The following is a 23508-nucleotide window of genomic DNA, read 5'->3' on the forward strand; positions in this document are numbered from 1 at the left end:
AATTTCAAAATAATCAATTTCTAAGTGGTCAAATCTACTAATGGCTTTCCCGAGCAGACGTCTAATAAGTCCAATCGCTTAATTATTGAATGGTGAGTAGCAAGGGAGGAAAGGCTTTGGGACCAGGAATTAGTAGTGGAGAACATAATGAGCTTGATTGCACTTGGCACTGGACTGTCCCAAGTTAATTTGCTTCGGTGTTATGGGAGCACCACCTCCTCCTCCCCCATATCCCAGTGCTGAAAAACTAATAGTTTGATTATTATAAAGGGAGCAATCTAGCGAATAGTCATTGGCTAACTTGGCAGATATATGGCTGCTGTTTCTGGGAGAAATCCAGAGATAATTAAGGATACAGTTGAAAAATGAGCTTCTTTCTTTTTCTCCTTCAGCAATGGGACAGAGTCCAAGGTTTTGCTGCCTCAGCTTTCAGCAGCCCACTGATTGGGTCTGGCCCTCTTGGCCTTCAGCCAGAAAGAAAATGGGCAAGTGTAATCCTGGGCTTTTGTGTAGCTTCCCTAATCACGCAGTGTGCCTGCCAGTAACTTTAAGATGTGCGGCGCCTGAATCAAAGTGTCTTGCGCTGCAGGAAGCATAGCAAAGCCTTCTGAGGCAATCCCGGTTAGCTGCACTGTCGGGACTATCAGCATGGTGTATTGGAGATCTGTGTAGTATACAAAACCTGCAGAGTGGCATAGTGGCCTTGAGGTGCGGTGTACTGAATCTGCAATGCGGTGGACTGAACCTGAAGTGTGGTACGTGGCTCTTGTGTACGAAGTAAGAACATCATTTTCTTGTAATTCCTTGAATTTGATCCACTTTTTACAGTGCCCCACTCATTCTGCTACCTATAATATAACTTAATTAAAGTAAATTATCCATTTGTAATCACATTGTTGGCTCTAGGACCTTGCTCTGTAGAAATTGGCAGCCATGTTTCCTCTTCTGTAACAGTGACTACACTTCAAATGTACCACACTCACTAAAATACTTTGGGACACCTTGAGATTGTGAAAGACATAAGTGCAAGTAATAATATTGGCATTGCTCTCACTTTTATAATATTGGTATAAATATGCCTGTCAAGGGATTCATATTGTAATTCAAGCTTGTATTCTGCAAAAACATGTTCCAAAGAAATTCACTGGCAATGATCTCGGGCTGGATTCTCCATTTCCAGGACAATGTCCCCATGCCGTTGTGAAAACTGTGGTCTTTTACGCCAGGAAAACCGGTGTCAAAAGGCCACAGATTCCTAGACCTGCAGGAGGCTTGCAGGGAGCCATCATGGAGTGCGCAGCTCCAGCTGCCGATACGGCCCTGCGCACTTCCGGGTCAGAGGCTGCGCATGTGCACGGAGGCGGCCTCCAGCGGCCGCTCCGTGCTCCATGGCGGCCTCGGCCCGCGGACCTGGACTGCAGAAATAGTGCCCCCAGTCGGTCGCTCTCCCGACCCGGACCGCCCGCACAAAAAACAAACAGTCCCGAATGAGGCCCCCCCCCCCCCGCCCTCCAATCGGCCCGCTCCCGATGCGGCTGCGGGCTGAGTCCTCAGCTGCCTCGCGAGTTTCCCAAATGGCAGGACCACATTAGAAATACGCCGTGGAAAATTTGGACGGTCAGGGATGGAGAATAGCGGGGCGGGCCTCAGGCAATGGCTTCAGGTGGTGGATACTCAGCGCAGCGTACTCCCCGAGTACCCCATTTTTCGGGGGGCGGAGAATCGCGGAACCGTTGCTGGTCACGATTTCATGCGAGAAACTGGAATCTCCGCCCCGTCGCCGAACACAATTTCGACATTGGGGTGCGTAGAATCCAGCCCCTACTCTTCCAATGTGAGTTTCTTTCTTACCTATTAGCTGACTAATAAATTTAAACGTTTAAGCCTGATCTCTCTGATTTCATCCTTTCAGTGAGCATTGGCTGGGGGGAACCTATGCAGCCCATTAACCAACCGGCAGAAACTTTTTTGAAAATGAGCAAAAGCCAGTTGAACCACTTCAGCATTGTGGAAACATCAGCCAATTCAACCCTTTCTCTTTCAGCTTCTTATGTTAACGACACTAAGATGGCATTGATGTCGTTTAACACTCTTTGTCACTAATTTAATTAAAACAAGTTTATTTTGAGATGCCTTAGAGCCAATTAACAAGCAGAATACTTGGGCATAATTCACCTAGGTTTCTGGTTCAAGCAGGCAAGAGAACAGGCAAAATTACCGGAATGATCAACTTTGACCTATGCACTACAAATTAGAGCACCAACAAAATAAAATAAAAATGGTTTATGATATTTAGTGCTCCAGGCAGTATTGTTGCTGGATTATGATCAAGGACATATGCTAAACTCCAGGCCCGAGAAACCAGCGAACTTGTTTTGTCTGTGTGTCATAATTGTACTAAAAATGGGAATGGACAATTAAACTTCAGGAACATTCCCAGCATTTCTCCCGCACATTATGGCTATATTTCGGAATGTAGTGCATTATATTGGTGGTTTAATACCTCAACGTCATGCCGAAAAATAAACTTCAGCCTCAATCGAAATGGGAGGTTGGAATTTGTTTTGGCAGCTCGCAATGAAAAAAATACATTCTGACAGCTTTGGAGAAAAATGGAAGAAAAATAATGTCATCTTAAGTATAAACAGTGAAGGCTTTGCTTTCCGAGTGTTAACGGAGCATGAAATAATCTTACCTGCATGACTCCAAGAGTCTCTGCCATGCAGGTATGATTCCCCACTATGGTGGAGCCTATGGCAGAACCATTTGAAGTTGTCGCTGTGATTCGTGAATAATATACCTGACCTACTGCAATCTTTAACTGTGGTGGCCCTCATCTCTTGATTTTGCCCCCCAAATCTTATTGGAGATCATCTTTAAGGCAACGTTTAATTGCAAGCAAGGACTGAACATTCATTGTTGATGAAGTAAAAGTCTGAACTTGGTTCAGCTCTATTACAATTGATTAATTTTCAGTGTAACCCGTTAATGTGACTTGGGAACTGAAGGATTGGAAAAGCGATAGAGACGAGAGAATGATTTTAACCCCACGTGGGCAGAAAATTCAGCGAGAATCGGAAAACGTGTTTCTCGCTGGCAAGATCGCGTTTTCCGCCTTTCCAGGCCCTTTGCCGGTGGAGTAACAAGAAAAATGACATGGAAGGTTGGAAACCTCATTTTAATACCTGGTAATATCATTAGTGAGCCCTCCTACCAGGACTACCCCTCAATGAACACTCATTGGTCGCTGGTGGCAATTTACAACAGCTGTAGGAACAAGAACATGGAGATCTCAACTTCAAAGAGGACACCAGAGTTGAGTGTTCAGGTTGCCAGCCACAGAGATGGCAGCAGAGAGAATGTGGGGAACTCCGTTAACTTCAACTCAGGACCAGGGGTTGTGCAGGGGTTCAATATCGGTACCTCAGGGAGTGAGGTCGCTCGCAGGACTTAACGAGCCTTTAGTTTGAATGGGGTCTGACGGCTAGTTTGCAGGCAGTGCTTCCCGTGTCCTCTCCACTGGGCTTGTGGTGATGTCACTGATGAAGGATTATACGGTGGCAGGTAGTGCCAGCCTGGCAGTGCCACGGTGCCCGTGTTTCAGGGGAGGGCCAGGGGGCTGGGCCAATTGCACTGTCCCTGACCCCCAGCAGCCTTCGATGGCCCTGGAGACCCCCCTGGGTGCCGTTCCACCTGGTCAACCTTTTGTGTGGACCAGTACTGAATGGCGCCCAGCTGCGGTCTCCCTGGGGAGGCCGTTAGATTTTGGGAGCCCAGTAGATCCCAGATGAGCACGCGCAAGTGGGTGTAAAACCTACTTGGATGCGCACCCACAAGGCTCGGTCACGTCCATTGTGAGCAGGATCCTGATCACGACGCCTTGCGGGATCTGAGCATATTACTGCTGGGGTGTGAGGGGGGCACATAAATTATGACTGTTAGACCATCGCCTTCCTGCTCACCCCCACCCAGTTCCCATAACAGGATAGGTGGGTGGACGCTGAAATTGGCATCCCACCCGCCATTATTAAATAAATAATGATCAGGCAATTGTGCTTGTTAACAAGCCAAGTGACCTGAATATTATGATGCCCATGCTGTAATATACTTGGCCTGGGGAGGTGAGTGGGAGTGGACAGCTTTAAAAAAGCTTTGTGGAAAAGACATGAAGGAAAGGCAGCATTTCAGATAGGGTTGCCCAATACGCATCAGGGGAGGGGGCCTGGTGAAGACACCCCCTTCCCCACCACCTGAGTTGAACCCTCTTTGTCCCTTCCCGCCTCACCACCAAAACCTACCCCCCTCATCACCCAGGCTCGGCTCCCCAATCCCTCCCCATCCAAAATCCGCAACTTTACTGGGTCCATTCCCCATGGATGTCTTCATCTGGGGGGTTATTTGCAATCCCAGCAACGCCAATCAGATTGGCCAGCTGCCACTGACGTCCTCCCACTGAGGAGTGAACGTCCCACTCTCTGCTTGATCAGGCCGCCAGGCTTTCACTGGCAGGCTTTCTTTCAAGTTTGTCAGCTGGCATCCTGCAATACTCTTCCCCCATGGTTTCAAGCCACTTCCCAAAACATATGCACATAATCCTCAATGTAATGCTGCAGAACTGCAGCGCTAAGATACTATTTGTCTGCTGAAAAATTAAGCTGAGGCTTCAATTGTCAGTTCAGGTGGACATAAACTATCCCATTAGCTTGGGATGAAGACAGGATCAGGTTGTTCTGGTGTTGTACCTGTTATGTGCCAGGGTTTAGAGAACCTCAAAATGTATCATGGAGTTCACCTGACCCACAACTTTTAATAGATTGTGGTATGGGGAGCACACAGCCCACTCCACAGGTGTGGTGCAGCAGAATTGGAAAAGTATTTTTTAAAGCAAAACCATGTTTATTCTGTGAACTCAAGTTAACCTTTTTAAAACATACAGTGAACATCTTAGCAACCATCAATTCAAATATAACCCTCAAAGAATACAACACGAAGTAATCCTTAAGCTGTCCTTTTAACATCCATAAGACTTTAAAAAAAAACTTTTAACAGAAGCACAACAGGTTAAAGTCACTACCGAGAGCAGTTATTAGTTTTAAACACAAAAGGATCGATTTACAGTCTTTAGATTATAGAGAGAGAGACTAATACACCTTCTGGCTGTGACTGCAGCTATCCAGCTCCCAAAACGAAACTAAAACACACCCTGCAGCAAACAGACTAAAACAAAAGTAAAAAGCTAACAGACAGCCCAGCTCCACCCACACTCTGACATCACTGAAAAACACTTATTTCTTAAAGGTACTCTCATATGACATACCCAAATTTCCTCAATCCACAAACGAATCCCATTTATCTGAGATTAAGTACTAAGTGCTTAAAACAGCAGGGGCTGGTTTAGCTCACTGGGTTAAATCGCTGGCTTTTAAAGCAGGCCAGCAGCACGGTTTGATTCCCGTACCAGCCGCCCCGGACAGGCGCCGAAATGTGGCGACTAGGGGCTTTTCACAGTAACTTCATTGAAGCCTACTCGTGACAATAAGCAATTTTCATTTCATTTCAAGTATGCCTATTGTGCCCAGGAGAACATACAGAAAAACATTTTAATTAGTCACTGGAGTTATCGATGCCTCCAATAGACCTTTCTTCCATCTGCAGCAGAATAATAGAGTATTTAAATTACTATCTGAAAAATTTACTGTTGAACAAACAATGGATAAACAAGTAAATAATTGTAATATAATTCATGTATATTTCCTGAGGCAATTATACTATTTTCCGCTGGGTGCATATAATTCATTCCTTAGAGTATATTCAACTTATTTTAAAAGGAAAATACAACTCTACTTATATAGCAACAAAAGTGTTCTGGCATTTAGTTTTGTGTTGAATACTTTTCTATCATTACTTACTGTTTTAATTATTTGCCCTTGAGGTAGGTCCCTCACCAATTCAAAAGGTTGAAAGGATCTTGCTGTTGAGCCTCGTACAATGCAAATTTGTGGCTTCTTGTTACAGGATAACTGCAGGTTGACTTTCACGTTGTTCTCTATTGCATGTTACCCTGATTCAAGTCAACATCTGACTGAGATCAGAAACACCCGTTGATGGCAGTAGACCTCTTGCAGCCAATTAGGTACTTTTTTTTTGAAGTGTTGGGAAACAGGGTAGCCACAAACAACAAAGAGATAAATGAGTTTCAACAGAAGATAGAATCATAGAATCTCTACGGTGCAGAAGGAGGCCATTCGGCCCATCACGTCTGCACTGTCCTCTGAAAGAGCACCCTACCAAAGCCCATTCACCGTAACCCCACCTAACCTGTACATCCCTGGGCACTATGGACAATTTTATCATGGCCAATCTACCTAACCTGCATACCTTTTGGACTGTGGGAGGAAACGGGAGCACTGGGAGGAAACCCACGCAGGCTTTGGGGAGTTACCACACAGGCAGTTACCCAAGGCCGGAATTGAAGCTGTGTCCCTGGTGCTGTGAGGCCACCGTATCCCTTTTGAAAAAATAGCACTTCTTCAGTCCTGCACTGCAGAATCAAACTAGATTTTGTTGAGTGGAGATTGAATGCACAACATTTGGACTCGAAAGGCAAGAGCTTTAACGCACCACTTAACATATTTCTTGCAAACTCCAGATTGTTTTTTATCATTGGGTCTACAGTTGCTTCCAGATGATAGTTTTGTGCTGTGATGCTAGTTTGGTCCAGTTTCTTGGGATCAAGTTATATATTAATCTACCTCCCCTGAAGGCAACTATTCCGATTACAATCTCAGTTACTCCATACACCCTGTCTGTCCAAGACAAAAAAATAACGTTTAAGCATGGCAACATGCCAATTCCCCTCTCCCCAAAAGTGAGTCACACAATTAGAAAATTTAATCATCTATTGACTCTCACTACGTGAAGTCCCTTACCAGAGCCTAATGCCACTCTGCCAAGTTTCTCTCCAATTTATAACAACAATTATACTCATGGAGTCACAAGGTTTTTCTTCTAAAAGTCAGTCTTTATATTAATTTTGAGACCAGTCTATTAGAGCCAGAAACTATGCTAAATGGCAAAGAGACAACAATTCAAAAAAAACACTGTCATCACAAAATACTGAAAAATAAAGAAAATATTTAAAAGTTAATGGTCCGGAATTAATTGCAATGACATTATTGATGACGAATATTATAAGTTATATCATTGTGTTTCTTGATCCTCCAATGGTGCAATCATTGGTTCCATACAATCCATGCAAGGCGCACAGGCTCAATAAATATTAATATAAAAATAATAGCAGTCAGGGGAAAATCAGAACATGCCTGGCTCTCAAAACATCTTGTATTATTTAATTGAGGTTTAAGATTTCAATGAAGTTCCTAGAACTAGCCAGTGAAATTAATGCCCTCAGGCAACCTGCTGAGGGTAGAACAATTTACTGACTTGGATACCTCCAGCACTATTGTGCGATGTTCTAAGTGAAGTGGCGAGCACAGTGGTGTTATTTCAGCAAATGCCGTCTATTAACATTATTATGGGCAGAACTATGGTAAGTAGCTGTTCCACTTTCACAGGGAGGGTGTCCGTGGAGTAGCATATTACCATGTGGCGCAAGACACTATGCAAATATCTTGAGTCATAATTTCCTGGACAATAATAATGCTATCCAGGGCAGATGTACAACTGCGATGGTACAGGCTTTCGGGCACACGCTTTCCTCAAATTTAGGGCCCATGTTCTTGTCAAAAAGGGCATGATGTGGAATGTTCCTGTTGCTACTGGAATGGTCCAAAATGTTCTCAATAACCAAGATGACTTCTTAATACAAGATGTTTTGAGAGCCAGACATCTTATGTCAGCCAGTGTTGTAACAAGAAGGCAAATATGATAAATTAATCGCACAGCTTACTGTAAATGAATGCAACTATCCGACAAGCAAGCATGGAAATGATTAAGTGGTACATTTTTGAAAGAGATATGTGTTGAACTGCAGATTCTAGTGGTATTTTAGAGGAGCTAAGCATACAATTGAACAAATACTACTCATTTTTAATATCAGAAACATTATAAAAGACATCCAAAGAAAATGAGATTGCAGAATTTGGCTGTATTCTTGCATTACATTAGCATTCAAGCATTTGAAATGCACACACTTTGAATCACAATATTCCAGTCTGACCGACTGCCTCAATTAGCACAAAATCATTTGTATCCTTTTAAACAGCTCAGAAATCTAAAGGAACGGCACAATTTTCATTTGAAACCTGGCAAATCTCAATATTTTTATTCCACCCTTGGCGCCATGCTATTTTCCTCATAATTAATCCTCTATCATTTGTTCTGTTCCAATCTGTGGCCGCCTTTGTGAAAGGCGAATTGTCCCTTCCAGAATCTCCTCTACAGGTATTGCTGATAGCCCTATACTGTGTGGCACCTTGAATGTTTTTCAGTTAACACTTGCTCTATGTTGATATAGCAGCATTTCTGTGTTGCGAGGGTATAGATTCTCTCGCATACTGTATGATTTGAACATTTAAGGTTGAGATCTTTAAAAGTATGTGTTATGATTTAATACGGTGAGCAGACGGGTGGAAATTCTGCTGCTTATTTTTGATTTAGAGCAAACAGTCACTCTGACAAATGTATGCACGCATCGCACATATGACATCTAACAGCTGCACAGTGCTTAATGATGTTCTTCTGTTGAACGAGGTTTATATGTCAAAGGGAAAGGCAAAATCCCTTTTTACTGGCTGTTCCTCTTAACAGTCTGCAGCCTCTTTTCAGAGTCTTCATGAGCTTTGGGAAAGGAAAATGTATTCAGCGGTCTCTCGAAATAGGATCAGGGCCAAGCCATATGGCTCCTTGACCCTGATTCAGTAAACTAACGTCTGTTCTTCTACATCAACTTTACTCTTCTACTCGACACCCATGTCCCTTCATTCTGTTAGTGCCCAAAAAGCTACTGATTTCTTCCTTGAATAATCTCAACAACTGAGCATCTCCGGCCCTCTTAGGTAAAGAAATCAAATATTCATAATCTTCTGAATGAAGACATTTCCCCCTATCTCCGTGCTTTATTACTGAGATGATGATCTCTAGTTCCAGATTCCCAAGCCAGGAAAACAACCTCTCTGTATCAACCTTGTCAAGTCCTCTAATAATGATATACTGCACAATGCTATGAGAGTATAGACCCATTCTACTCCATCTCCCACCCCAGGAATAAATCTATCGAAACTTCACTGCACCTCCTCTGAGGGAATTGTATTTTGTTCTGGGTAAGGAGATTGAAATTGCGCACTGTATTCTGCATATGGGCAGACCAAAGCTCTATATAACAGCAGTACAACGCTATTCCCTTTATATTGTAACCGCCTTTCTATCAAGGTTAACATGCCATTTGCCTCCTTAATTATTTGCTGTACCTGGCTGTTAACTTTCTCTGATTTCTACGCAGGGACACCCAATTCCCTCTGACAATATTTCCTAGTCTCTCACTAATCCATTTTTGCATTCTTCCTACCACAGTGGGTAATATCATCTCGGATTTACTCCAGCTTCCATTGTTTTACCTAGTCATTTAGAATTGGAGTATCTGCCTTCTCCTTATAACTTACTTTCCTACCTTCTTAGCGGTTCAGAGTGGAGGAAAGTTTGTTTAGGGGGTCGGGATTGAAGGCGCTAGCAACAGTGCTGCTCCCGACGGCCCCGGGGAAATTCTCAGGGAGTCCAGTAGTAATATCTTCGTTGAGAATTTGGAGGCAGTCTCATCAGCACTTCGGGTTGGAGGCAGGGTCAAGGGAAATGCCGATTCGGGAGAACCATAGATTTGAGCAAGGGCAGTGGGATGGAAATTTTCGGAGATGGGAGGAGAAAGGAATTAGGACACTAAAAGATTTGTTTCTTGGGGGTCGCTTTGCAGGATTGAAAGAGCTGGGAGCAAAGTATGGGCTGGAGCAGGGGGAAATATTTAGATACATGCAGGTTCGAAACTTTGCCAGAAAGGAGATAGAGCTTCCCGGTAGAGCTGCCCTCCACATTGCTGGAGGAGGTGCTGACGACAGGGGGACTGTAAAAGGGGGTAGTGTCGGTGGTTTACGGAGCTATTTTGGAAGAGGAGAAGTCAGAGCTGGATGGGATCAAGGCAAAGTAGGAGGAAGAGTTGGGAGAGGGAATGGAGGAGGGGTTCTGGTGTGAGGTGCTCCGGAGGGTGAATACTTCCACCTCGTGCCTAATACAGCTCAAGGTGGTATATCATCCTCACAAGGGCGAGGATGAGCCAGCTCTTTGAGGGGGTAGAAGATGTGTGTGAGAGTTGGGGGGAGGGCCCCGCAAACCATGTTGATACGTTTTGGTCCTGTCCAAAGCTGGAGGATTACTGGAAGGGGATTTTTAGGGTAATCTCTAAAGTGGTGCACATGAAACTGGATCCGGGCCTTCGGGAGGCCATATTCGGGGTGTCGAACCAGCTGGCATTGGAAACAGGTGCGGAGGCCGATGTTGTAGCCTTCGCCTCGTTGATCGCCCGAAGACGGATCCTGTTGGGATGGTGATCAACCTCTCCACCCTGTGCCCTGGCGTAATGGGGGACCTGCTGGAATTCTTTACTCTTGAGAAGATCAAATAATTTGAACTGAGGGGAAGGATGGAGGGGTTCTACAATTCATGGGTGTTTTTCATTATGCACCTTCGAGAATTGGTTTACATCGGACATTAGAGGGGTGTGGGAGGGTTGGGGGAGGGGGGGCTGTGTGTGTTAATGGTGGCTATGGGTGATTCCTGATTCCTTTTTGTTACTTGTTTATGTTAACACGTGGGATGCTGTTTGGTGGGAGGATGGGATTGTTGTTATTGATATGGGGACTGACATTGAATTCGATACTGATTATTGTTTATTGTTGGTGGGTGTAAATTTGGAAGAAAATGTGAAAAAGGGAGAGAATAGAAGTTTTTTAAAAAAAAAACTTAATTTCCGACCTAGCTTTGTACCACCAGCAAAGTTTGGTATATTACACATGGGCCGCCAGTCTAACGCATTGATATAGATGGTAAATATCTGAGGCCCAAGCACTGATCTTTTTGGCACTGTAATAGTTTTGAGATAAGATAGCCTTGATGAGGTGACTTGGTGGGTTCGACATTGACCTTTTGCCTCGAGGACTTGCAATCAATTCCATGATAGACCATTGAGAATAAATCCCCTGTGATTCTCGGATCTGTTGTTGTCTGAACCTGGTGGAAGCTTCAACCTTACTCTTGGTCCTATATTCCTATACCAGGGACAATCCATTTTCTATTGTGCATGGACCAACTGCACAAAACTGTGCTAAATGTCAAGTGAATTAGTAATCTTATTCAGGCCACAGGCAGAAAATAAGAGTTGAGGTTGTTGTGATTTTATAATGATGTAAAGGCACCTGTCGCTCTACAGGAATTGGGTAAGCTCTGTTGGCTCATTTAGTTAGACTGCCAGGCACATGAGAATATATCTACGTGCACAGAACAAATGAAGACATCAGCTGCAGGGATGTGTGTACTGTGTTCTGCTCATAGGCCCATGAGAAACAGAGACTGAATCACATGACATACTTCACATTTAGTGATATGATGCCACTATCCCTTAAAGGCATGTTACAACGTCCTCCTATATCCTTTTCAAGATATTTCCTCTCCCCTTCCAAAGAAGTAGAAATAATTACAATACCTGTTCATGTTTAGTTACAATTAAATAAATGTACAAAACCGAAGAATCTATGAGTCCCTGAAGTGTAGAGGTAATTAATCTGTTGGTATGCTCAGATCTAGTAGCAGTAACCTTGTCTGCAGATTTCCTTGCCAATTTTTGGTTGCTGTTCATTGTTACATTTGAGACCTTGTCCGAGATCTGTATGATGGTTGAGGAGATGGGATGAATCTGATGTGTCCTCAATTACACCTCAGTTGCACATTTGTGTATAATTACTTCATAGGACCTTGGTTCTGAATATATCCTTGTCACCTTGGCTAGTTGCCACATACCTTTTTTGGATCCTTCATGTGAACTTCTTGTCCCAACTGTAAATTTGATAATTCACTGTCTGTATTTTTATCGTGCACATTGATCATCTTCTTTCACAATTTCAAAAGTTGTTCTCTAGTTCCTAAGAGTGAAGAATTGGTAAGAGTAGGTAAATTGGTGTACAATGGTCTTCCAAACATGAACTCAGCCAATGATGGAATAGTTGCAGTTAAAAATATCACTCTTAGGTGTAACATTGCAATGTATGGATTTTGCTTGATCTGTCTACACCTGGGAATTGGGATTCACGATATGAATCATTAATTCAGCTAAGCTGTTAGATCTCAGGAGTGAGAAGAAGTAGTGCAATCGATATTCCACTTGAAATGGCTCAGCAATAAATTGCGGACCATTGTCCATAATGATGCCTCTCGGCACAGCAAATCAACTGAAAATGGCACAAGAGTGTACACAAAGGTTGTGCTTGATGTATTGTACAGTTGTTGAATAAGGGAGTAGGTGGTAAATTAGTCAATGGTGATGATTTATTGCTCTGGATATGAAAGAGGACGGATGCAATTTTTGACCAAGGATGGGTGAAACCATCTTTGTGCTGACTTGGCATATGCTCTTGACATGCCTCACACTTCTTGACAAAAATTTCAATATCATTATTCATACCCTGCCTGTTATAAAATGTTATTATTATGCATCTTCATATTTAAATCCATTGCTGTCATCAGTAAAAAATCATCAGTATATGCTGTGACATTATTAGTTGTTCTTGTTACCTGTATATATTTGTATTTAAATACCATTGGTTCTGATTCATTTCTGTTACTGTTTTTCTTGTTGTTAACTAGCTGCTCCTGTTTTTGAGCACTTACTGTGTATTTAAATGCCATTGGTTCTGATTCATTTCTGTTACTGTTTTTTTTTGTTAACTAGCTGCTCCTGTTTTTGAGCACTTACTGTGTATTTAAACTTTGTTAACTTTCACAACTCCCTTTTTGTGGTCAAACTATCACAGTTTTTGGCGACAAGAATAAAAAATAATAGTTTATTGATGGAAAACGGGTTAGCAGTACCATGGCTATGTTTGGGTCAGTGAGTTGGTGGAAAACAACAAGAACTGGACTGAATATGTTGAAAGGTTGGAAGAGATTTTCTTGGAAAATGGGATTTCAGATGAGGCTAGAAAGTACTCAATTCTCCGGAATGTGTGCGGGGCAAAGACTTACAAGCTGGTGAGGAATTTAGCTGCACCACGTACGAAAACCAGGGGGCAATTCTTTTGCAGATTTAGTTACACTTATTCAGAATCCCCACAATCCTAAACCCTCAATAATTGTACAATGTTTCAAATTCATAGTTATTTTCAGAGGACAGTCTGCAGCTAACTTTGTTGCTGAATTGTGCCAGCTCTCTGAACATTGCTATTTTGGGGCAGTTTTGGAAGACATGCTTTCAGAGAGACTAGTTTGTGGCATTAATGAGGACAGCTTTTAGCGGTGTTTGATGGGAGAAGCCACACTTACTTTGAAGAAGGCTCTAGAAATTTCTCGGGGGCTGGAAATGGCTGCCAAAAATGTAAACGATCTTCAGAAGGCCAATGGTGGTGTAAAGGAAGGTGCAGTGCATCAAGTAGAAAAATAAACTGCAAGTGAAAAGGTGAAGTCAGTAGAGTGTTTTAGGTGTGGAGGGTGAAACTATATGAATCATTGTATGTTTATGGACACTATTGGCCCAAGTGCAACAAAAAGGGACATTTAGCAAGGAAGTACCGGGGTGCTCAGAGAACGTTGAAGGCTGAGCAGGGAATTTCAAATGCAAAGAAGCCTCAGTCGATGGTGCATCGCTTGGAAAGCTCAGACCAGGCAGAGGAGCACTATTACAGTATATTTACTATGAGAAAGGGGCGCGGAAAGCCTATTCATGCTATGGTGAAGGTTGATGGACAGAAGATCAAGATGGAGGTGGAAACAGGAGCCTCTGCATCAGTAATCAGTGAGGAGTCCTTCAGGAAGATTTGGGGTTCGAAGCAGGCACCAGCCTTTACTCAGGCAGGAATCTACTTCGGACATACACCAACGAGACTATACCATTGCTTGAAGCATTAGAAGTAGATATTACATATAACAGCGAAGAAACAAGGGTTCAACTCCTGGTGGTGAAAGGGCACGGGCCTCGTCTATTCGGGCATGGCGGGCTCAGGAAAATTCAGTTTCATAATACATCACAAACAACTACGGAATTCTCCCCAGCTGAATTATTGAGGTGCAGAAGATCAAAGTCTCACCTGGATCTGCTCCACCCAGGTGTCAAAGCAAAAGTGTGATGGAGCCAAGGAAAGCAGAAGAAGAGGTACGATTATCATAGAAACATAGAAAAAAGAGCAGGAGGCCATTTGGCCCTTCGAGCCTGTTCTGCCATTCATTATGATCATGGCGTATCATCAAGCTCAATAACCCAATCCCGCTTTCCCTCCAATACAGCACAGGAACAGGCCTTCGGCCCTCCAAGCCTGTGGCGGTCATGATACCATCCTTGGACAAAACCCTCAGCACTTCCCAGTGCTGTATCCCTCTGTACCGGTCCTATCCATCTATTTGTTGAGATGCTCATGAACGCCGTTAATGTATCTGCTTCCATAACATCCCCTGGCAGCGCGTTTCAGGCACTCACCACCCTCTTGTGTAAAAAGCCTGCCTCGCACATCTCCTCTGAACTTTCCCCATGGACCTTTAACCTATGTCCCCTAATGACTGGCCCCTCCACCCTGGGAAAGAATGCCTTTGATCCCTTTTGCCCTAAGTGCTATATCTATCTGCTTCTTGGAAACTACTCCCTCAACTACTTCTTGTGGTAATAAACTTCACAGGCTCAACACTTTCTGGGTGAAGAAATATCTCCACACCTCTGTCCTAAATGATCTACCCCGTAATCTCAGACTGTGACTATTGGTTCTGGACGCACCCATGCAGAAAGCCACATCTTCCACACGTCTTGCTAGGTGCATGCTGAGGAGTAATGCTTTAACCCGAATGATTGTGCCTATATCATAAATTTTGGCAGTAACCTGTGTTGGCTTCCTGGAGTTATTTATTCTTAACCGAAGTGGTTCAGTATCTTTGGTGGTGAAATTGAACAATGGAAGAATTGTTCACAGGCACGAAGATCATATTCATCTATGTCATGACTCGGAGACAGCAAAAGTTCCAGACCACATAATAGAAGGAAATGCGCTGGAGAAACAAGTGGTTCCTGTTGTACCAAGCCTTTCAATGGACACTACTTCAGGAGAGGGACACTCATGCTCAGATACTCAACCTACTCCTGTGCCCACTAGTTCAGTTGAACTAAGTTATCATCACCAGAGTTGACAGTCACCAGTGATCTTGCGAAGATCATACTGTCGTCACAAATCTCCTGAACAACTGACATAATTAAGTTTCATTATATTTCTATCTTTAAAGGGAATACAAATTTGAGGGGAGAAGTGTTATAGTGTGTTATTATTATGCATCTTCTTATTTAAATACATTGCTGATTTAATGGTATTTAACTGTCATTATTTCTGATTCAGTGCTCAGTGGTATCCCTCTTATGAAATTGTGCATGGTCTCTTTGGATCAGTATGTGGCTCTTTGTAGCTACTTCAGCCTATTCTCTAGTGTATTGCTGCTGACCCTTTCTGTCACAGTCCTTGCAGAATTAATGGAAAGCTTGGTGCATGCAGAAGGCCACGGGCTGAATTCTCTGCCCCTCCCCGCCACATTTCTGTTTCACCCCGCCGGCAGGATGCTCCGTTACGCCAGCTGGTCAATGGGGTTTCCCATTGTGGGGCAGCCCCGCAGCCCCACGCCATCGGGGAAACCCCCGGGCTGCTGGCAAAACGGAGCATCACGCCGGTGGAGAATCCAGCCCCACACCTTCCACGTGTCTTGTTAGATTTGGGTGTTTTAGTGAGTGTATCAACAATTGTGTTGTACATAGGACCTGTCAGCTTTATCAACCTGAGAGGATAGTTTTGTACGTATGTTCACACTTGAGTGGTTCTTCGATGTTATATATTTTAGGCTGGTCTTACTGACCTTTCTTAGCAGATCCTTCTGGAACACTTGAATGGAAGTGGATGCAATCACCAACTCAATTCCATCTGATAGCTCTGCATTTGAAAAATCACAATACATACCCTATTCTCTGCATCTGCTGACAAAGTGCTCTAAGGATCCTGCAGGCTATTCTTAAAATGTCATGAATTCTAGTCGATGAATACACTAGTTTAACCTGATTCTGAACTGGATTTCCAATGTAGTCAATATCTTTTGGAGGCAATCCTTCAGCTCTTCTCCTATTAATCCTGACTTCTTCAACCTATGTTGATTGGATTTTTCTATACTCCCATTTCCATATTCCCTGCAACAAGATCTTCCCCCTTATCTCCACAGTAGGTTCTCATGCTTGACTCTCTCAAAAGAAGATTTTCCATTTTTGTCTTTGCTCCCTTTTGTTCATGGTCTGTGAAATCACTGACATAAATGCATAAGAGTTGGGAAAGGGTGATGGAATCAGTTTCCATTAGAATGTTTAAAAGGCAAATAGACATCTGCCTGAGGAAAACTAACTTGCAGAATTATGGGGAAAAAGGTTAAATGTGTGAACCAGCATGGGGAGATGGGCTGAATGGGCAGAAAAGTCCTTGATGGAAGAATATGGAGCAAATTTTACCAAGTATCAAGTAAATACAGTAAGGGTGAAGGTCATGGAAAAAGGGTACAATCATCAGAAGGAAGCAGAACAAGCTGAGAGGTTGAGGAGAAACATGAAAATTGGCCATCAATATGCTGTCGAAACTAGAGTTCTGGAACTCCAGCTAATGGTGGATACTGGGGAATCTATCCCTGGTTTCCCAGACTGGGAGGCAGAGATGAACTCGAGTAGATAGTCACATGAACAGGCATGGAAGGAAGGAAACGTGGCATCTCAGAGATTCCTGGAACAGGGGAACAACGTCTGGAAGATGGCAATCTGTACATGCTCGGAGAGCCTGGTTCTGGGAGTTATTCGCTTAAAGCATGCCTCCTCTTGAATTTTTGAACCAAGAGGTTGTACCTAGAGTTATGGAGGCCCAAATGGCATCTCTGTGAAAGTAGAGTGATTGGAGGCAGGTTTATTCTGCAATTTCTAATGCTGCTTTTTTGTCCAAAATATTCTTTTTATTGATTTATAACGGGGTTGATGAAGAACTGTCAAGGCAGCTGTAACCCAGGGAATATCTTTTTGATTGCTTGTTTTGCCTGAACTTCACATTTTTAATTCGGTATAGTAAGAAGTCTTACAACACCAGGTTAAAGTCCAACAGTTTTTTTTCAAACACGAGCTTTCGGAGCACTGCTCCGAATTCGGTATGGTATTGAAAAGCAAGCAGAGAGGCACAAAAGTATAAAACTGTCAGCTTAGCTGTGGAACACGGGCGTGAATAGTCTTTAATAGTGCTTTGGTTACTATTACCAACACAACTGCTGCCATTTCTCTCAAATCTCCAACTAAAATAAAAGATGAATTAGATGAATCCCTTTCTTCACCGCATAAGTAGTTCTCCAGTTCCAAATACCCAATCAGGTGGTTATATTCAATGATATGACTGATATTGAATTTTATGAATTTATAATGTCCTCATTTGTAAGCCGTCACTAATTTTCACAGTAGTTTTGCACGTCACATACATCACCGGGTTTTACTGCCATATCCATTCTTCGATTCTCTTCCTTGTATATTTATTTTTCCCATTAAGACGTGCTCAGTAACGCAGTGCTGACTTACATCATCAATAAAAATAATTACCATTTCAAAATCTATTTCCAAGTAACAACATTCGCTTCACGGAGAACAAAAGACTAGAAAGCAAAATGCCTGGAGGGTAGTTTTGACCCATGTGTGTGCAGGCCTCAAATCAAACCAAGCATATCTTTTTAATCAGTTTTATCTCATAACAAGGAAAACATACAGTAGTTCGGAACATTAAGGCTTTGGCACCTAATTTCCAAATGCACACAGTTTCTAATTCTTGCCTGTGGCCACATGTGAATGATTAGTGATGTGATACGAGTTTTGGAAGGATACAGAACATTTGGAAAGAACACAAAAACAACAAACATTATTTTTAAATTTGAAAAGTGCTGTCTGTGTGCTTTCCTGTCATTGTTTTGCCTGGAAAATGAATGGTCTTACGATCACAGCAACTGAATGACCAAACTTTCCATTAATAATTTGGGTGTACTTCACAGTTTTGATAACGTGCCATAATATTTTAGACAAGTCCCAGTAAAAAGTCACTTTATGTTTGTTTTTGTTTTCTCTATAAATCCACATGAGCAACTTTAGGTTCACAATAACTAACGGAGAAAACTATAAAGTGATCTCCTGTCAATTTACATTTTTGGTTGATTCCTTGCATTTCATCTAAAGATTAATACCATCAAACACTTTCCCAATTTAGTTTATTATTCATAAGTGATCTAAATGTAACAGAAACAGATACACTTTTTAAAGCAAATCTATTATGATAATTGTGGTGTTGGTTTCAACCCATTTCAGGCAGCAAAGTGTTAATGGCCTTCTACCGGTGTACAGTACCATTCCTGAGTTGTCATCACACCTCCAAATCTATCTTTGACAAAGAGTCACCCAGACTCGAAATGTTAGCTCCCTTTTCTCTCTACAGATGCTGTCAGACCTGCTGAGATTGTCCAGTGTTTTCTCTTATTGTTTCAGATTCCAGCATCCGCAGTAATTTGCTTTTATCTAAATCTATCTATATGTTTACTGTTGAGTCATATTGTTGAGAATTTAAATGAACCAGAAACACTTCACATATTGTGGATGCTTTGGAGAGGGTGCAGAGGCGATTTACCAGGATGCTGCCTGGACTGGAGAGCATGTCTTGTGAAGAAAGATTGAGGGAGCTAGGGCTTTTCTCACTGGAGCAAATATGAAAGAGAGGTGACTTGATAGAGGTGTACAAGGTGATGAGAGGCACGGATGGAATGGATAGCCAGAGACTTTTCCCCAGGGCGGAAATGGCTGTCACGTGGGGCCATAAGTTTAAGGTGATTGGAAGAAGGTATAGGGGAGGTGTCAGAGGTAGGTTCTTTACACAGAGAGTGGTGGGTGCATGGAATGCACTGCCAGCAGAGGTGATGGAGTCAGAGTCATTCAGGACATTTAAGCAACTCTTGGACAGGCACATGGACAGCAGTAAATTGAAGGGGTGTTGGTTGATCTGAGGATAAATGGTCGGCACAACTGTACTGTGCTGTACTGTTCTATGTTCTATATATTTACACAGAGTCTTCATTCAGTATTAAGGGAGTCTAAATGCTCTCATTAAGAAACAGTGATGGTGAAGTTTGATGGAATCTCATCAGTTAGCGAACCAAGAAATAAGACAAGAAGGGAAACTGCATGAAGCTGGCTATAGAAAAGACCAATCTGGAATTCAGATGCATTCCCCGTGGCACTGAATAATCAGAGCACAAAGGAAAAGAAGGATTAAATAAAGAAGAAAAGGAAAGAAACTCATCCTTTTTTGTAATTCCCAGCTAACAATTGGTGAACTCAAATATCAGAAACTGAGACACTGAAGAGCAAAATCTGCAAATTGGCCGAGTGCAAATACAAAAGCATGTTAAGGGGAGAAATGGTTAAAACCAAATCCAAACTTCTGTGTTGAAGTGAGTAATGCACTTTGCTAACTCTTAAGGCATGATTTAAGGGCCATGCTGCGTCCGAAAAGCAGCTTGCCACAGCGTGGCCGAAAGAAGCTGGGAGACCCTGCTCATAGAATCTACCAGGCTTGAAACGCCTCACGGGATCTAATGCCATCTCGCGAGACGTTGTGATATGAATCCCGCCCATTGTGGGCGGGATCACTTTCTAGCAAATCTGCATATTTAAAGTGACACCGCTATCTCACTTTAATGTGCAGGTTCCTGAGTTAACTGAGGTCTGGTATCAAACTCGCTCGCCTCACAGACCTCAGGCGAGTGCCGTTCAGCATTGGTCTCCTAAAAGGGAACCAGATGGAAAGACACTTGTGGGGGTCTCCCAGTGGATTGGAGGCACTCGGGTTCATGCTCTTTGGGCAGGGTGGTACCCTGGCACTACTGGTGCTAGCCTGGCACTGCCAGCTGTCAGGGGCACTGACAGGTTGGCACTGTCATGGCACCCAGCTGGCATTTTGTGTGTGGGTGCGATTGAGCCTTGCGCGTGTGTTGGGAGGGTGCGGGGGAGCCAGGGACCCTCCCATGGTGCATTGAGGCTTGGGGGGGCTTTGGGGGTTGCTTCAGGGTCCTCCGAGATCAGGTCACCACAAAGTGCAGCACCTAGAACTGAAGAAAACGGCACTTACGTTCAACGTCCCTGCATTGAACTTCATCTGCCACCTGTCCGAACATCCCACTGCCTTGTCTATGTCCCTTTGAAGATCCACACGATCCTCCTCACTGTTCACAATGGTTCCAAGTTTTGTATTATTATGAATGCAACTTCTATTTCTCTAGCAGCTCTAATGTAATAAAATGTCCCAAGATATTTCACAGGAGAAAATTATCACACTAAATTTGACACCCAAGTGTGATGATCCCAATCAATGTTGCTACTTGACAAGTCGGTTGCAGAGTGGAATCCTGACTCAAAAGACTAACTTCCACTATTCTGAGGAAAATGTGGATGAACAGAGTCACAGGATTGCCAAGTGGCTTTTAACAACAGACTAACATTTATTAAGCATGAAACGTTGACGGTAGCACAGTGGTCAGGACTGTTGCTTCACAGCGCTAGGGACCTGGGTTCGATTTCCAGCTTGGGTCACTGTCTGTGCGGTGTCTGCACGTTCTCTCTTTGTCTGCGCGGGTTTCCTCCGGGTGCTCCGGTTTCCTCCCACAATGTCCTGAAAGACGTGCTTGTTAGATGAATTGGACAATTTGAAATCTCCCTCTGTGTACTCGAACAGGCGCCGGAGTGAGACTAGGGGATTTTCACAGTAAAATCATTGCAGTATAAATGTAAGCCTACTTGTGACAATAATAAAGATTATTATTATCATTATTATACTCCTTCATTCCCACTTACCTTCACAAAATATACACAGATTTTAAGAATAACACGGGTCATAAAATGTATTTTATGCCACAATGTTTTCAGTAAATAAGCAGTCCCTGTAAACGCTCAGGCCAACTGTGGTCAGATACACTCTGCTCTGAAACCAAGTGGCAGATGCCACCCAATTGAACCTCCTGTGGATTTCTCCTAAAATCCCCCCAGATGATCATTGTACCATGATCAACTGATTTTACTGGACTCTGGCTTTCACATGAAAGTATCCAAACTCCACTCTTGACAAGACACACCATAGGATCTTTATTAAAAAATGTCTTCCCTCAACTGCTTCTCACTTTCATGATTTCCAACTCTCCTTTCAGTATTCCTTTGTCTTGAATAACCACAAGCTTTCAAACTTTTGCACAATGTCTCAGGGATCCAGTCACTAATTGCACCACAATGGCTTTGGCTTTTACTTCACAAACTGTGGTAAGATATCACCAACCTCAAGAGTGCTTCAGATATATCTGGCTTTCACCAGCCAACTTCACCATATCTGCCCTTTTCAGCTCTGTGTTTAACTTCAATGAACAGTACCTTGCTCAAATTCCAGTTCCTCTGTTCTTTTAACTTCAGTTCCCTGGAATTCCTCTTTTCTTTCTCTGGTTTCTAGAACTAACCGTCCTTTCATTTCGGGGCTTGCATTCTTGCCCATTACTCCATTGTTCTGCTTCTGGCAGAGCTGTTCACACTTTAGCTTGCTAGACCCAACTTGTTGAGCCCAGCTAAAGTAAACAAAAAACAAGCCTTTCCCCTAATGGCCCCTGGTTGCTAAGCAACAGTTAATTCTTTCTCCAAGCTCTTGTTTAACTTTCACGCTGTAAACTCTCGAAGCACAATAGAGATACAGCTTATAATTAAACCAAAAATACCCATACATGCAAACATCTTTGTTTAACATAAATCTAATTGGAGTTTTACCCTTTCTTACACAAGAACTCTAAATTAAACTCACTTAAATCTATACCTTATTCCCACCATCCAATAATACAAACATAGGCCACTTAATACTACTTCTGTTTCCTGACAGCTAGCCCAATAAGCGATTAGGCTAGGCCACCAAAAGCTTGATCAAGGGGATAGAAGCATCTTGAGGGAAGAACAGAGAGGTTTAGGGAAGGTATTCTAAAGCTTAGGATCTATAGGCAGCTAAAGGCATGATCATCAATTTTTGGAGCTCAATGAGCAAGTTAAATGAAATAAGTTTTTCACTTCAATATTTTTATTTGAAGATATGGATCAACAGTACACAGTTATATTCCTTCCAATACCTTCAAGGGAAATGATGTTTCAATTAGATTCCTGTCAGTGGTCATGGAATTACACAAACTATAGTTCTTGATTAACATGTTGATTTAATTGAAGTCCAGAATGTGGAGCAGTGCCTCAGTGTTTTATTACCAAACCCAGTTTCAATAACGTTTTAGGATCTGCTACCTTTTTTGTCATTGCAATCAATGGGGTTGAAAAACATCTCCACGTAAAGAGGGCACCTTATTAGATATTCCACAACTTAAAACATGGGAAATGGAGAAAATCAGAGAAGTTATTAAATGCCATGTAATTTCCATTTCCTTTTTCTTATTTGGCATTTGACAAAGTATTAAATCAAGCCTGATTGGCTTTAATATCTTCGGCTTCTCGGAGATTTTTTGCAATAGGAAAAATACACTACTTTACAATTTCTTGAATCGTACAAGACATGTCTCATTTAGTAAGTTTAGGCAGGCTGCCCATTAGCTGTAATTTTAAGTTAAATTATAACTGTACATATAATACCTGAGCCATTATGGAGAATGCGCGTGCCTTCACATTCAAAGGTGGTGGACAAGTCACTAAATCAATACTGTGTGGGAGGGGGTGTGGATAATTATGTTAGACAAGACAACAATGATGAGCAGATATGACACAGTGAAACATTTAGTCAAGTGTATGAGATGTCCCTATTTTTAATAGTGTTAAACATCAAAATAGGCTCCAAGTGCAAGCAAATGGCCCATGTTTAGTACCCTTTTTAAAACTCGATTTGCTTTACTTGCTTTGAGAACTCAAAACAGCGGGAGGAGGATATCTCCGAGTGTACCCACAATTTGAGGTTTGAGGGTACTTGGCAGTCTTTGAGTTATGCTGCTACTTTTATGATAATGTGCACTTTGAAGCCACTTTGCATCGACACAGAAGTGAAAATATAAATGCAACCTAAGCCATTCTTGGTTTGAGAATGGTACAAGTGGCATATGAGATGGATTTTTAAAAAACATTCTTTTAACAATTACCCTTGCTATTATAAGCATAATATTGGTGATAAATGTCAGGTTAAAACAAATTTGGAATGCAGTAAG

The 23508-nt window shown here is 42.6% G+C and overlaps 1 long non-coding RNA gene across 1 annotated transcript in view; it reads left to right on the forward strand.

Annotated features, from left to right (window-relative positions):
- The first annotated feature begins 532 nt into the window (after positions 1–532).
- LOC119953442 overlaps positions 533–23508 on the forward strand; it is a 47128-nt gene continuing 24152 nt past the window's right edge. Inside the window, exon 1 of the long non-coding RNA XR_005458023.1 lies at positions 533–777. This is a non-coding gene — a long non-coding RNA (uncharacterized LOC119953442). The remainder of the gene's footprint in view (positions 778–23508) is intronic.

This window comes from Scyliorhinus canicula, chromosome 18 (assembly GCF_902713615.1).
Source record: "Scyliorhinus canicula chromosome 18, sScyCan1.1, whole genome shotgun sequence".
Taxonomy (NCBI): Eukaryota; Metazoa; Chordata; class Chondrichthyes; order Carcharhiniformes; family Scyliorhinidae; genus Scyliorhinus; species Scyliorhinus canicula.